Source organism: Oncorhynchus tshawytscha, linkage group LG16, assembly GCF_018296145.1.
Source record: "Oncorhynchus tshawytscha isolate Ot180627B linkage group LG16, Otsh_v2.0, whole genome shotgun sequence".
Taxonomy (NCBI): domain Eukaryota; kingdom Metazoa; phylum Chordata; class Actinopteri; order Salmoniformes; family Salmonidae; genus Oncorhynchus; species Oncorhynchus tshawytscha.
In genome coordinates, this window is record NC_056444.1 from 50336230 (window position 1) to 50352045 (window position 15816).

Here is a 15816-nt window from a genome sequence, read left to right on the forward strand (position 1 = left end):
TAGAAAAGAGTGTTGAGGCTAAATATTGTTACGCATTTCAGTTTTCATTGGATTTTCTTCTAGTGCACAGAAAAATAAAACCCCAGGCCTCACAGCAGAATATTTCTGCGCATTTCATAGCCTTGCTCACAGGACAAAATCAATCAAATGTAGTGGATACCACTTTAAATGTCAATGAGCATGACCTCTTAGTGGGCAGATTACTCATAATAAGATATCATTGTATCTTTTGTTGTGTGAGGATGAATCAATCCATCTCACCTCCCTTAGTGTTAAGCTTTGATCAGCCTACAGAGGCAGCCCTGTTTAGAGCCCGTAGAAGCAGCAGGCCCCAGCCTGGCCTTGGCCAACACACCAGCCTTTCCCACACCCTCCACCCAGCCCAGGGCCCAGACTCCCCGGGGAGCCACAGATTAGCCCTGGCCAAAAACCACTAATCCCATGATATACTTCCACACACATACCTCCACCCCACCCCAACCCAGCCCGGCCTAACCAACCCTCAGCCACCCCAGCCATAGGCCAGCCAGGCCCTCTCCTCACTCTGCCCTGACTGCCTGGCTACATACATACAGGCTCATTGCAAACAGCCACTGAGGGGGAGAGGTGAAGTGGTCTGCCATGGAACTCTCTCACGAGAGTCCCTTTTAACCGCACAAGTCCACCGGCAGCATTTTAGCATTTGTACTGCTCCTTTTAACTACTGTTTGGTAGAAATATGGTTTGAATTGGGAAAACTCTTAGAGAGAAATAATGTTGAAGTGGTATTGAAGCCTTGTTGGTCGTTTCTTTTGTGAAATACAACAGGTTGGTGGCTATGGAGCCATACCTTTATCCCAAGTATCCGATAATTTCACAGCCAGTTGAGCGGCAACTAAGAGGGGTCAAGGGGTCAGGGGTTAAAACCACAGAACCTCCTACTGGTGTATTGTGTTACCTGGGGCTGAGGGACGGAGGTCAGGGCTAGAGCTGGTGTAATCCTGGTGAGTGTTCTATGGAGAGAGAGGGAGCAGGGGAGGGGGGAGGTGTCTCAGCCACATCAATGGAGCTCCACAATCACTCTCCTTCCACCAACTTAATATCCTGTGTGGCATTACATTGTTGGGTCAGGCCACCATTCTTACACTCCTTTCTTTTCTCTCTCCCTCTGTTTTCAATAGTTCTTCTGTGCATCTACTCTCCATCAATAATCCACCACTCTAAACCTCTGTTCTCCCCAGAGGGCATTCAAAAAGTCCCCCACACCAAACTAAAAGCAGATTATGATTCTTGGTTAAAACCGGACTATGAGGAATGAGGAGAGTGAGAGCCTTTCCACATATACGGATGACTATTTCCCCCCTAAAGAAAGAAAGATCCACTCCATCTTTTGAGATGACTAATTCGGACAATGGACAGAAGCATTCCACCCTCAGGGTTTACCATCTTGCTTCAAGATTATCATACCACCTTAAAACTAGACAATGTAGGGGGGACTGTTCTGCTCTAAGTGATTACAATTCTGCACCATGCTGACAATTCTGGGGAGTCCTCCTTTATTTGGACTACCTCATCCTCAACCAGAGGGAAGAATTCGTTTAGTTTTCTGAATGGAGGGACAGAGGCAGAGATGGAGGGAGGGAGCAGCAGAGGGAAATCATTAAAATCCAATGATGAGAAAGGGCCCCCAGTGAAGAATCCCAACTCTGCCCCCCCCATTCACCCTCCCACCTCTGCCCTTCACATCCCAAAACTCCCACCTCTCGTTGCCTGGATGGCAGTAGTATGCCGACAAGGCATAGAGCAGTAACTTCGCAAACAGTCCCTCTGTGCCGTGGACGAAGGGCTCTGTAAGGTTTATCCTGGGATGACTAGGTGGTCTGGCTCTGAGACTCTGAAGTCAGTCTGATGGTGTAAACACTCTTAAATCATCACATGATCTCATCACCAGTCCTCATCTCCAGCTCCTCAGTGAGAGGTGCTTATGTTAAACTAGAGAGAGAGAGTCCAGAGGATGGTGGGGGGGAGTAGTTAGGTTGTCTGGGTTGTCAGATGCTGCATCAAACTCTGCCTATGTGAACGTATGCTACTACTGATGGGCCTAGGGCCAACTATACTACCGATGGGCCTAGGGCCAACTATACTACCGATGGGCCTAGGGCCAACTATACTACTGATGGGCCTAGGGCCAACTATACTACTGATGGGCCTAGGGCCAACTATACTACCGATGGGCCTAGGGCCAACTATATTACTGATGGGCCTAGGGCCAACTATACTACCGATGGGCCTAGGGCCAACTATACTACTGATGGGCCTAGGGCCAACTATACTACCGATGGGCCTAGGGCCAACTATATTACTGATGGGCCTAGGGCCAACTATACTACCGATGGGCCTAGGGCCAACTATACTACCGATGGGCCTAGGGCCAACTATACTACCGATGGGCCTAGGGCCAACTATACTACCGATGGGCCTAGGGCCAACTATACTACCGATGGGCCTATGGCCAACTATACTACTGATGGGCCTAGGGGCAACTATACTACTGATGGGCCTAGGGCCAACTATACTACGGATGGGCCTAGGGCCAACTATACTACTGATGGGCCTATGGCCAACTATACTACCAATGGGCCTAGGGCCAACTATACTACTGATGGGCCTAGGGACAAATATACTACCGATGGGCCTATGGCCAACTATACTACGGATGGGCCTAGGACCAACTATACTACTGATGGGCCTATGGCCAACTATACTACTGATGGGGCTATGGCCAACTATACTCCTGACTGGCCTATAGCCAACTATACTACTGATGGGCCTATGGCCAACTATACTACTGATGGGCCTATGGCCAACTATACTACGGATGGGCCTAGGGCCAACTATACTACTGATGGGCCTATGGCCAACTATACTACTGATGGGCCTATGGCCAACTATACTACCGATGGGCCTAGGGCCAACTATACTACCGATGGGCCTAGGGCCAAGTATACTACCGATTGGCCTAGGGGGGGGTACTGGAGATAGTTGACTGAGTAGTTAGGTTGTCTGGGTTATCAGATGCTGGATCAAACTCTGCCTATGTGAACGTATGCTACTACTGATGGGCCTAGGGCCAACTATACTACCGATGGGCCTAGGGCCAACTATACTACTGATGGGCCTAGGCCCAACTATATTACTGATGGGCCTAGGGCCAACTATATTACTGATGGGCCTAGGGCCAACTATACTACCGATGGGCCTAGGGCCAACTATATTACTGATGGGCCTAGGGCCAACTATACTACCGATGGGCCTAGGGCCAACTATACTACCGATGGGCCTAGGGCCAACTATACTACCGATGGCCCTAGGGCCAACTATACTACTGATGGGCCTATGGCCAACTATACTACTGATGGGCCTAGGGCCAACTATACTACCGATGGGCCTAGGGCCAACTATATTACTGATGGGCCTAGGGCCAACTATACTACCGATGGGCCTAGGGCCAACTATATTACTGATGGGCCTAGGGCCAACTATACTACCGATGGGCCTAGGGCCAACTATACTACTGATGGGCCTACTACCGATGGGCCTAGGGCCAACTATACTGGGCCTCCGATGGGCGTAGGGCCAACTATACTACCGATGGGCCTAGGGCCAACTATACTACCGATGGGCCTATGGCCAACTATACTACTGATGGGCCTAGGGCAACTATACTACTGATGGGCCTAGGGCCAACTATACTACGGATGGGCCTATGGCCAACTATACTACCAGTGGGTCTAGGGCCAACTATACTACCGATGGGCCTAGGGACAACTATTCTACTGATGGGCCTATGGCCAACTATACTACCGATGGGCCTAGGGCCAACTATACTACCAATGGGCCTAGGGCCAACTATACTACTGATGGGCCTAGGGACAAATATACTACAGATGGGCCTATGGCCAACTATACTACTGATGGGCCTATGGCCAACTATACTCCTGACTGGCCTATGGCCAACTATACTACTGATGGGCCTATGGCCAACTATACTACTGATGGGCCTAGGGCCAACTATACTACCGATGGGCCTAGGGCCAACTATACTACTGATGGGCCTAGGGCCAACTATACTACCGATGGGCCCAGGGCCAACTATATTACTGATGGGCCTAGGGCCAACTATACTACCGATGGGCCTAGGGCCAACTATACTACCGATGGGCCTAGGGCCAACTATACTACCGATGGGCCTATGGCCAACTATACTACTGATGGGCCTAGGGGCAACTATACTACTGATGGGCCTAGGGCCAACTATACTACGGATGGGCCTAGGGCCAACTATACTACTGATGGGCCTATGGCCAACTATACTACCAATGGGCCTAGGGCCAACTATACTACTGATGGGCCTAGGGACAAATATACTACTACTGATGGGCCTATGGCCAACTATACTACGGATGGGCCTAGGACCAACTATACTACTGATGGGCCTATGGCCAACTATACTACTGATGGGGCTATGGCCAACTATACTCCTGACTGGCCTATAGCCAACTATACTACTGATGGGCCTATGGCCAACTATACTACTGATGGGCCTATGGCCAACTATACTACGGATGGGCCTAGGGCCAACTATACTACTGATGGGCCTATGGCCAACTATACTACTGATGGCCCTATGGCCAACTATACTACCGATGGGCCTAGGGCCAACTATACTACCGATGGGCCTAGGGCCAAGTATACTACCGATTGGCCTAGGGGGGTGCTGGAGATAGTTGACTGAGTAGTTAGGTTGTCTGGGTTATCAGATGCTGGATCAAACTCTGCCTATGTGAACGTATGCTACCACTGATGGGCCTAGGGCCAACTATACTACCGATGGGCCTAGGGCCAACTATACTACTGATGGGCCTAGGGCCAACTATACTACCGATGGGCCTAGGGCTAACTGGGCCTAGGGCCAACTATACTACCCAACTATACTACCGATGGGCCTAGGGCCAACTATACTACCGATGGGCCTATGGCCAACTATACTACTGATGGGCCTAGGGCCAACTATACTACCGGTGGGCCTAGGGCCAGCTATATTACTGATGGGCCTAGGGCCAACTATACTACCGATGGGCCAAGGGCCAACTATACTACCGATGGGCCTATGGCCAACTATACTACTGATGGGCCTAGGGCCAACTATACTACCGATGGGCCTAGGGCCAACTATATTACTGATGGGCCTAGGGCCAACTATACTACCGATGGGCCAAGGGCCAACTATACTACCGATGGGCCTATGGCCAACTATATTACTGATGGGCCTAGGGCCAACTATACTACTGATGGGCCTAGGGCCAACTATACTACCGATGGGCCTAGGGCCAACTATATTACTGATGGGCCTAGGGCCAGCTATACTACCGATGGGCCAAGGGCCAACTATACTACCGATGGGCCTATGGCCAACTATATTACTGATGGGCCTAGGGCCAACTATACTACCGATGGGCCAAGGGCCAACTATACTACCGATGGGCCTATGGCCAACTATACTACTGATGGGCCTAGGGCCAACTATACTACCGATGGGCCAAGGGCCAACTACACTACTGTTGGGCCTATGGCCAACTATATTACTGATGGGCCTAGGGCCAACTATACTACCAATGGGCCTAGGGCAACTATACTACCGATGGGCCTATGGCCAACTATACTACTGATGGGCCTATGGCCAACTATACTACTGATGGGCCTAGGACCAACTATACTACTGATGGGCCTATGGCCAACTATACTACTGATGGGCCTAGGGCCAACTATACTACCGATGGGCCTAGGGCCAACTATACTACTATACTACTGCCATCCAGTTGTAACTCTCTCACCAGACTTGTTTAGATCAGCATGGGAACAAAGGTGAGAAGGACGTCTTAGTAAATGAACTTCTTATGCCATCAGAGTTCAGAGTACGGATGTGCACAGTTTTCCGAATATTGAAATATCAAAACGGACATTACTATTCAAATATTAGTGTGAGTTTTCATTTTTGTGAGAGAAAAAAACACCATAGACCTATTTTAACACAGAAAATATTTTTGTAAATTCAAGTCAAATATCCATGTGACATTGTTACATACGAGGATATACCATGACATTTCAAATAATGAATAAAGCAACTAACTGTAGTTTTTATGGTGTGCACGGTGCGCCTTCACGTGTACCTTGTTGTTCGTGTTGGCCAATCAAAGTGGCAAAGAGGCTCAAAGTGTAGCAAGTGGAGTGAGAGTTGACTAGTGCAATGCAAGAAGGAATACAATCAGGGACTTAAAAGTCAACCAAATGAGAGGTATTAGGCTACAAAGAGCAACCAACAGGCTGCTACATTGTGGCTGCTACACGTTAACTAGTCTTGGCTGTAGCCGAGTTGCCTTGGCATCTCTCTCTCTCTTCCTCCGCCTGCGCTGACTTGCTCCTATCTCACACATTACAAACCAGCCCCTAAACCATACAGAGCCCTATGTCCACGGCTCAGAGGCCAGGGTGAGGCCGGGGTGGAATATTAGATGGGAGGTCTAGGTTGAGGTGTGTGGGTGGGGGTCTTAATGGATGTCTTCACCAAGGGGTCAGGGGTCATGGGGGCGGGGTAATACCCTCCACTAGGCTGTGGCCATGCGGTGATCTCCCCATGGTTACGCCGGAGGCCGGCCTTCTCTCACCTCAGCAGCCTCCTCCTCAGCATCACAGAGCCTACAATCCATCATGGAGGCCAGTCACTATCTTTCATATGGTCTTAGTCGCTAAGCCTCCTGCTGTGTAGTCTCATTTCCCCCTGACACTCTCCTGAACACTCCCTTTAACACACACACACACTCACACACACCCACACAATCAGTGAGGAGTCATTTCTCATTCCTCTTGTCCAAAGCCACTGAATTTTCCCTGGGAGCGCATTCTTCACACATCCAGCAGTGTGACAACCACCATTAAGGCCCCATTCCTCAAGCACACGGAAGTGTCACAACACATTAGGGCCCGAGCAGACACCAGCGTACACACGCACACACAATGGTGCCATAGATGATCCGCATTACCCACACTTCCTCACTCATCACCTTCAGAACCTGACCTTTTATTAACCAGAACGCCCTGCTGTGATGACTAATCTCCCTGTCAGACCCTGCCACGATCAGGAAAGAATTTGTTTAGGACTCCTTTTCTCCAAACGGCCCCAATAACACAGTCGCTTTAGGGGTGATCCAAGCGCATTTACATCGCACATCCCTACAGCAAACACACAATCCCTGAATAGGAACGCATGTTAAAAGGAAACAGGCAAGAGTCACAACCCAGTTGGACCGTCACAGTGGGGGGCGCATGTTATCACAGTTAGGTTTCCCATTGCTACGGAGGAGCTCAAGTGTTCCAAACGGAGCATGTGTTTTTACATCGCAATATGCCTTACCTGGGGTTGCTGTGAGCAGTAGTGCGTGCCAAGCTAAAACAATCCCGTAAGTCATTTGTGCTTTACGTTGCAGGAGGACAGGGAAGCTCCACCCCCCCCGTTAGTGCACGAGGGCAGAGTGTTTCAGAACGTTCCCCGCATTGTTTGTTTACGTATGAGGTGTAGGTTAGTAGAACCTCACTCTCTCCGTAAGCCTGAGAATCAGCATGTGCGATGCAACCATTTTCTCTTTTTATGTTTGGGCATTAAAGAAAGTTGCAGGTTCACTAAAAGCCTCCCTACTGTATACGGTCCATGGAGGATGGAAAGACATTCCAATACAGGACATCAACTGTTTCCCTGCGTATGCTACTTTCCACTCACATCAGGAGTGCAGACCGCCGTTAGCGATTAGCCTACCGAGGTGTATTATGATGTGACTGCTGCCTTGGGGGCCTTTTTGAATACAGGGGCCCTTGGGGAGTAAATGAGGGGCCCCTCGGGGACCGACACGGGGCTATTTCTCCACACCACATGCCTCATGCTCTCTGATTTATATGTCAAACATCCATCTTTCCCTGTGTCTGGGCCAGGCAGGATGAAAAGTGTTAGGGAGTGTGGGGGGGACAGAAGCCTTGTGCACACACTCGAGGGCCAGGAGAGGAAAGTCCATTGGGAGTTTGGGGGAGGAAAGTGGAGACACAGAGGATAAGTGAAAAATGCCCCTCTGATGTCTCTGTATCTAAAGTCTTCGGTAACAGTTTAGCAGTGGGGATTAAATATGAGCTGAGTTTCAGAGTTTCACTGTAAGGTTATGCCTCCACAACCCCCTAACCCCTTTACCCTCACCTACGCAGACTCCCCTCTGGCCTTTACCTCTCAGCTGCTGGGAGATGAATCATGAGCAGGCTGGAGGTGGGGCACCAGGAGCTGGGCCAGGCTGAAGCTAGGACCCAGCGGGAGGAGACCCAGGCCAGGCTGAAGCTAGGACCCAGCGGGAGGAGACCCAGGCCAGGCTGAAGCTAGGACCCAGCAGGAGGAGACCCAGGCCAGGCTGAAGCTAAGACCCAGCGGGAGGAGACCCAGGCCAGGCTGAAGCTAGGACCCAGCGGGAGGAGACCCAGGCCAGGCTGAAGCTAGGACCCAGCGGGAGGAGATCCAGGCCAGTCTGAAGCTAGGACCCAGCGGGAGGAGATCCAGGCCAGGCTGAAGCTAGGATCCAGCGGGAGGAGACCCTGGCCAGGCTGGAACGTTCCTCCATGTTGGGTCCTGGGCTTACTGCCTGATTACTGGTCATTACCCCCTCATTACTGGGTCGGACAACCAGCTTACACAATGAATGAGGCTAAAGTGTGTGTGTGTGTGTCTGTGTGCGTGTGCCTGATTACTGGTCATTACCCCCATGCGTGCGTGGGTGGACATGCCAGCTCACGTGTGTGTGAATGAGGCTAAAGTGTGTGTGTGTGTGTGTGTGTGCGTGTGCGTGTGTGTGTAGGTGTGTGTAGGTGTGTGTGTGTGTGTGTGTGTGTGTGTGTGTGTGTGTGTGTGTGTGTGTGTGTGTGTGTGTGTGTGTGTGTGTGTGTGTGCGTGTGTGTGTGTGTGTGCGTGTGTGTGTGTGTGTGTGTGTGTGTGTGTGTGTGTGTGTGTGTGTGTGTGTGTGTGTGTGTGTGTGTGTGTGCAACACAAGCGTCAGGTTGCTTGACATCCAATAATGACGGATGGTCTAAAATTAAAAAAGAAAAAAGGGGAAGAAACAGACCCTGTTATACACACAAGGACATACACACCAACAAAATATCCGGTATCTATTCCCACTCACACAGGGACTTCCACACTTCCACACGTATGTCCACAAGCATGCAGGCCACGGTGATTGCACTGCCCTTCTCCTGAGCAGATTAGGTTCGTCTGGGACCAATTTTCCTCTCTGGGCTGCGGGGCGCAGGCGACCCTTCACCGAGCACGCTCTGTTTGGACACAGATAATCAGCACTGATCACTCCACAAGCAGGGGCTGCCGGAGAGGGGAGGGGGGTGTGAAGGGGGCTACACCACACCTCATAGGACGAACGGTCACGGAAAGACGAAAGCCTAGAGGCAATGCTGCCCTACAAATGCAAAAACGCAGTGACAACGTGATTTCTTTCTTCTGCAAAACCTGACTTCTAGACAGACAGCAATTTCTGATGCTCCGTGATATACTCTGATCAACTGTCTTTTTCTTGTGTCAGGAAACGAAACACCACATTAATCAGATTATCAACCTGGCCATTACAACAGATCAAAGATTTCTGGACCTGCGTTCTGCCTTTGTAGGGCAGTATAGTAACTTATGCAACCACAGATGTAAGCCACAGCTGATGTAACCACGTAGAAAGGGTTATATGACGACATGACCACACATACAGGACGTATGACCACGGATGACGGAGAGGTGACCTTGAGGAGGAGTTCCCCATGACCTCGCAGATCTAAGTACCCCAGTATCATGTATGACCATGACCGCAGGGGGTAGATCGAGTAACCAGAGAGGTTCCAGAGAGTTGAGTCTTTTCACCTCCTAAAACATCCCTCCCCCCTTCAAGATCATTCACAAGTCATCTGGGGGTTTTCAGTATAAATGAAATATGTTCTGTGGGGAAAGGGTTGAAGTATACAGCAATCCTTATGACAAGACCGACGATGTATCCTTCAACACCAATTCGCTGGCTGTGTGTTGTCTGTGCATTGGCTACGACACTTCACTTTGTATGTACATCAGCACTCCTCCGCCGTCTGCAACCTGCCTGCTGTGGGGAGAGGAGATACGTCTTCATTGGTCGTAAATTAAAGCTTGTTTCATTTCAGCGTGCGTTTCACATGAAAACAGAACAAGCCAGACCCTGGAAACACATGTTGCCCTGTGATAACCCTGTCATCAATCTGAACTTGAACGTTTCAAGTTCAAAACCTGGAAAAGATACGAATCTGGGATTGGAGGGAAGTGTATCATAAAACTATTTTAAGTGAGTACAAAGATCATGTCTGTCCACAGATAAATAAGTTGGTCTCAAGGTAAAAAATATTAAAAAACATGTACTGAAGCTGTGGACTGATGGACTAACTGATCATGCTCAGTACGGCCGCTTCGCTTTGCAGGGTGAAGTCTACAGCTCTCTCTAGGCCAGTGGTTTTCCCTCGGGTTAAAGGTCACGTTATGTTTTGTCTTACTTTCTAATGACCTCTACTCATTGTTCTACGGCGGGAATGCGGGATGCACCTCTGACCACAGGGAGAAACCCCAGTATTTCCACAGTTACACCTGTGGGATATTCAGTAAGTCAGGGGTATAAAGAGTCAAGGGGTCAGGGGTCATGGGGTCAGTGGTCATGAGGGAGTGAGCCAAAAGTCTCCAGAAGAAACATAAAATGGAGGATAATAAACACATGAAGGAGGAGGGGGAGAGTCGATGGAGTACTATCCACTTTCAAATCATCTCTGTAAAAGCCTGATCATTCTGTGAAGGAAACAGGATGAGGGAAGGTAGGAGAGATGATGGTACATCTTTATTACTGGGCCACAGCTGCTCAACCCTTTAAAAGCTTCCCTGGACTAAACCCAGCTAAATCGTCTGTCTGTCTGCATGGGAAAAGTGGCTGGTTGTGTCCCAGTTTGAGTTGGGTTTTGTTGTTACTGCCTGGGTGTGCGCGTGTGTGTGCGTGTGTGCGCGTGCGTGTGTGCTGTGATATAGAGTGTAATGATAACGTTCTCCCTGCTTCTCAGAGCTGATTGACAGCTGTGATTGGCAGCCTGTGAGTTAGTGGAGCCTTAAGGGCAGAAACACACAGCCTGTTGAATGACTGGCACACTACGGGCAAACACACACACACACACATAGAGAGAGAGAGTGTGTAATGACATATATGTATAACTCACACATATACACACAGGTTGTACACATGCACTGAAATCGAACCATTGTAATCAAAACACACACACACACACATTATATTATAAGGATTATCTTTCTCTCCTCCTGAGTGTGTCTGGGTAAGGTCGGTCCAGGAGAGTTTTAATGAAGCCTGCCCTCTGTCTTTCTCTGTCCCCTCTCAAAGAGCGGGGTCACCTCACCGCCATGGCAACGCCTGCAGCCGTGCTCCCTGGGTCCCGGGGATCCTGGGAAGGGAGCTGGAGGAATGTGGTATCTGATTGCCTGCCTCACGTAGAGGTGGCCACAGGCTGGACCTTGTCCCCCGCACCATGTATCACATGTCCGCTAAGCAACTCCAGCTACGCTCTAAGCCCCAGAACCATCCATCTGTCACACACACACACACACACACACACACACACACACACACACACAGGGCTGTGGAGGTGCCATCCAAAGTGCCAGGATCATATTTGAGCTGCACACAGACCACACAGCGAGGTATGTAAAATGTTAGCATGAGCGAGCACGTTGGTTTTTTAGGAATTCAGTCTCATCCCAACCTCCATTCCACTAAGCAGAGAGCCTTTGCATGGGGTCACTGACCAACCAATAGCAATCCAGCGTTCTACCCTTTGAATAATCTGTAATACACTTTTTTTTGTGTGTATAAAATGTATATTGAAATCTGCCTGTCATGTAATAGGTGAAATCGCAGTCCTCTGCAGCTACGAGGGATGTCTAGGCGGTACGAACACAAATCCAGGTCACCGCACGCAAAGGACTCAGCACACATAATGGCACTTAGGTAGGGACACAGAGCCTCTGCAGTACCTATTTACCTGTGTATGAAGGATGACCTTTTCGTTAGCGCGCTGTCTCTCCGGTCGGGGCTGAGAGCCGTCTTCTCTTCCTCTGCCTCTCGTTGTGACGGGCAACTGGGCCAACCCCCCCAGCTCCAGGCCCCATGGAATCCCCCAGTTGTCCTATCGTCAACCCCAGGAAGAGCTGCCCCTCTTCTGCCTGGCGTCCCGAACTAGGCCCAGGACTAATCAGGCCTTCACCTCATCTGACAGCAACACAGACTGATAACATGTCAAGGCAGGGAGAAATCCTTAAGGAGCCGTTTCAACATCTATAATGTATAGGATTTATCTTCACACTGGCGTTCCTATGTGTCAAGCTGCTGGAGGGAGCAACAAAAATTGAAAGCACAGATGTCCGTGTCCTATCAATTTACAGGATCAGATGCAAATGGAATCTTCACTTGAGTGTTTACACAGGATCTGCAGATTTATGTGCCATAAAAGCAACCATGGTCGCAGTGCCGACGCATGCTCCGCTTACCATCTCAGTGTATTCATCCAACGGATGTCCCATCGATGTCCCATTCAGGTTGTTGACTGTGATATTAAATATGTCCTGTTTTGACTGCTGGATGCCAGGGAGGAGGAGGAGGGTGGGTTCTAGGAAACAGATCAGCAGTGGGTCTATCGAGCCGTATCAGTGTAGCTGGGTAATGGAGAAACAGTCTGTCTGCGTGTCACCGAGTCGGAGAGGAGAAACCTCCATACTCTGCTTCTGAGGTAATCAGTTACGATCCAAGTTCGGGGCTTGGCCGTCAATTTCCCATGCATACCGACATGCATAACACATCATGCGCACGCACGTACGCATGCATGCACACACACACACACACATATACACACACACATACACACATATACACACACACACACATATACACACACACACATACACACATATACACACACACACATACACACACATATACACACACACACACACATACACACATATACACACACACACACACACACACACAACTCCAAACCTGTGGAATGTTCATCCTAAGAAGAGCCCAGCCCCTCCCCTGTGGTCTGATTCTGAGAAGTCTCCCTTTGTTTCTATATCTCCATCTCTTTAATCCTACCTCACCCCCACCTGCCCTCCCCCCACCCGCCCTCCCCTCCTCCCTTCATTCCAGCAGTCGTCTGTGAGGCGATAACGGGTGTGTGTCGGTCGGCCTGCCGTGCCCCTCCTCCTCTTCAGCGAGAGAGGGATGAGACAGAGGGATTATCAGAGAGAACGAGAAAGATGACGGTGAGAGACAGGCTGAGGATGATAAACTATCCTTGTCAGCCACACCCAACTCCTATCTATCTCCCCCAGCCCCCCCCCTCCATCAAACACAGCTCTCCATCTTTCTCTCTGACACCGAACCTCACCTTAAAAATGTTCCACCAAATTAAATTAAATCCACAACATCTATCATGCCTCATGCTTCAAGATGTTTCATGCCTGCGCTGCCTGTGCCACTAGAGACTCTGGGTTTGAGTCCAGGCTCTGTCGCAGCCGGGCCGCGACCGGGAGACCCATGGGGGCGGCGCACAATTGGCCCAGCATCGTCCGGGTTAGGGGAGGGTTTGCCTAGCAGGGATGTCCGTGTCCCATCGCGCACTAGCGACCCCTGTGGCGGGCCGGTCGCAGTGCACATTGACACGGTCACCAGATTACAGTGTTTCCTCCGACACCATTGTTGCGGCTGGTTTCCGGGTTAAGCGGGCGTTGTGTCAAGTAGCAGTGCGGCTTGGCTGGGTTGTGTTACGGAGGACGCACGGCTCTTGACCTTCGCCTCTTACGAGTCCTCACGGGAGTTGCAACGACGAGACAAGACTGTAACTACCAACTGGATACCACGAAATTGGGGAGAAAAAGGGGTAGAAAATGTATTAAAAAAATACTTTCAAAAAAATGAGGATTCATGCCTGCCCCTCCTCTCCCAGCCATGTCCTTACATTGTGTCATTTCAAAAAGCTAGGTCTCAGGTTAGTGTAGCTTAACTTTAGCCTGCCTCGTTGACCGTAAAGCTGTCCAGTGTTCAGCCAAGCTCCCTCTCTGAATGAAGGTTCACCTCATAACCACACGGCTCAGAGGGAGCATTTATATGATCATTACTATTACGATCCAGCCCTCACCCCCGGGCCAGGCCCTCACCCTCGAGCCAGGCCCTCACTCCCTTCCAGTTCCTCCACAGTGACCTGTGGAGACAGAAGTTAGAGGTCAGGTCCAGAGAGAATGGGTGTGTGTGTGTGTGTGTGTGTGTGTGTGTGTGTGTGTGTGTGTGTGTGTGTGTGTGTGTGTGTGTGTGTGTGTGTGTGTGTGTGTGTGTGTGTGTGTGTGTGTGTGTGTGTGTACAGATTATTTTCTTTTCCTGGCGTTGCTTTTGTCCAATCCATTTCTGGCTCACTTGGCTCGAGGCTGTGATTTGGGGTTGGAAGGGGTTGAGAAAGGCGAGATGGAGAATATATTCCCCCCTGCTCCCTCAGACGCAGATTTATAGGTCTGGATGAGAGCTCTGCGGAGTCAACTTCTGGCTGGTCGTTGGTCGGATCCAATCACCTTCTCTCCTACAGATCTGTTTGTCATCATGGGCCAACTGGTCACCTCTCTGCACGCAAGCGCACACACTCAAATACACACACGCCCCTGAAGGACTACAAAGGGGCTATTGTCGTCTGAGAATGAAGCAACCCCCCAAAAAACCCTTTTTCATAACAGGGGCACCCTTTCTGATATCCGTCCCCTGTACCTGGCACTCACTAGGCCACTCAGCACCAGTTCAGGGACCTCACGGGTGGAAAGGACCAACAACATGGATACAGTGCTGTTATACAGTGCCTATTCCCTACTCAATAACCGTATTACGATCACAGGCAAACATCCAGTGGCAAAAGCTGAACTGTCAGTAAAGGTAGTGGTGATGAAGTGCTGTAGAGCGCAATATCGCATGGTGACGTAATGGGTATCTCAGCATGAGTTGTCATATAACTCAATGTAGAGCAACCACGTGTGAAAACTGTGTTCATTTTGGCGAGGCCCCACTTTCAGACCCCTGATTGGATCCTGGAGGAGCGATGAAGACCTCTGGCTGAAGGAGAGAAAGGGTCTGCTGAGAGAGACAGCCTGTCCGCTCCCAGGACCTCCCCAGGCCCAGAGACACCCACAGGCCTGGTCACAACCAGGGGCTTGAGTTCCACTTGACCCTGGCCTGCCCTCTGCATTGTGTGGGGAGGTTTTCCGTGGCGCCTGGTTGCCTTCCGTAACGCTCTGCTGTCCTGAAGCTCATGTCTCATCCACCTCCCCAGGCCTCAGTGGCCCACTGTGGGTTGCAGGTCTCGCCTCAAAGAGACCCCTCTGGTTCCTTCTTAATCCTGGGGCCCTCAGCATCCTCAGAGGAGAGGCGCCCCTTTATTCTGTCTCTCCTTCTTTCCTTCCTTCCTCCTTCATTGATTCATTCACTCCATTCATCCCATAAAAACACATATCTCCATTGTGCTCAGTCGTCACACATTCATGCATGTTTTCTGCATATTAAGGGAGCGAGGTCTTTTTTCAGTTTAATTTACATAACTTTCTTCACATGCAAAAACTGGATGAGGAGAGAGAGAAAGGGG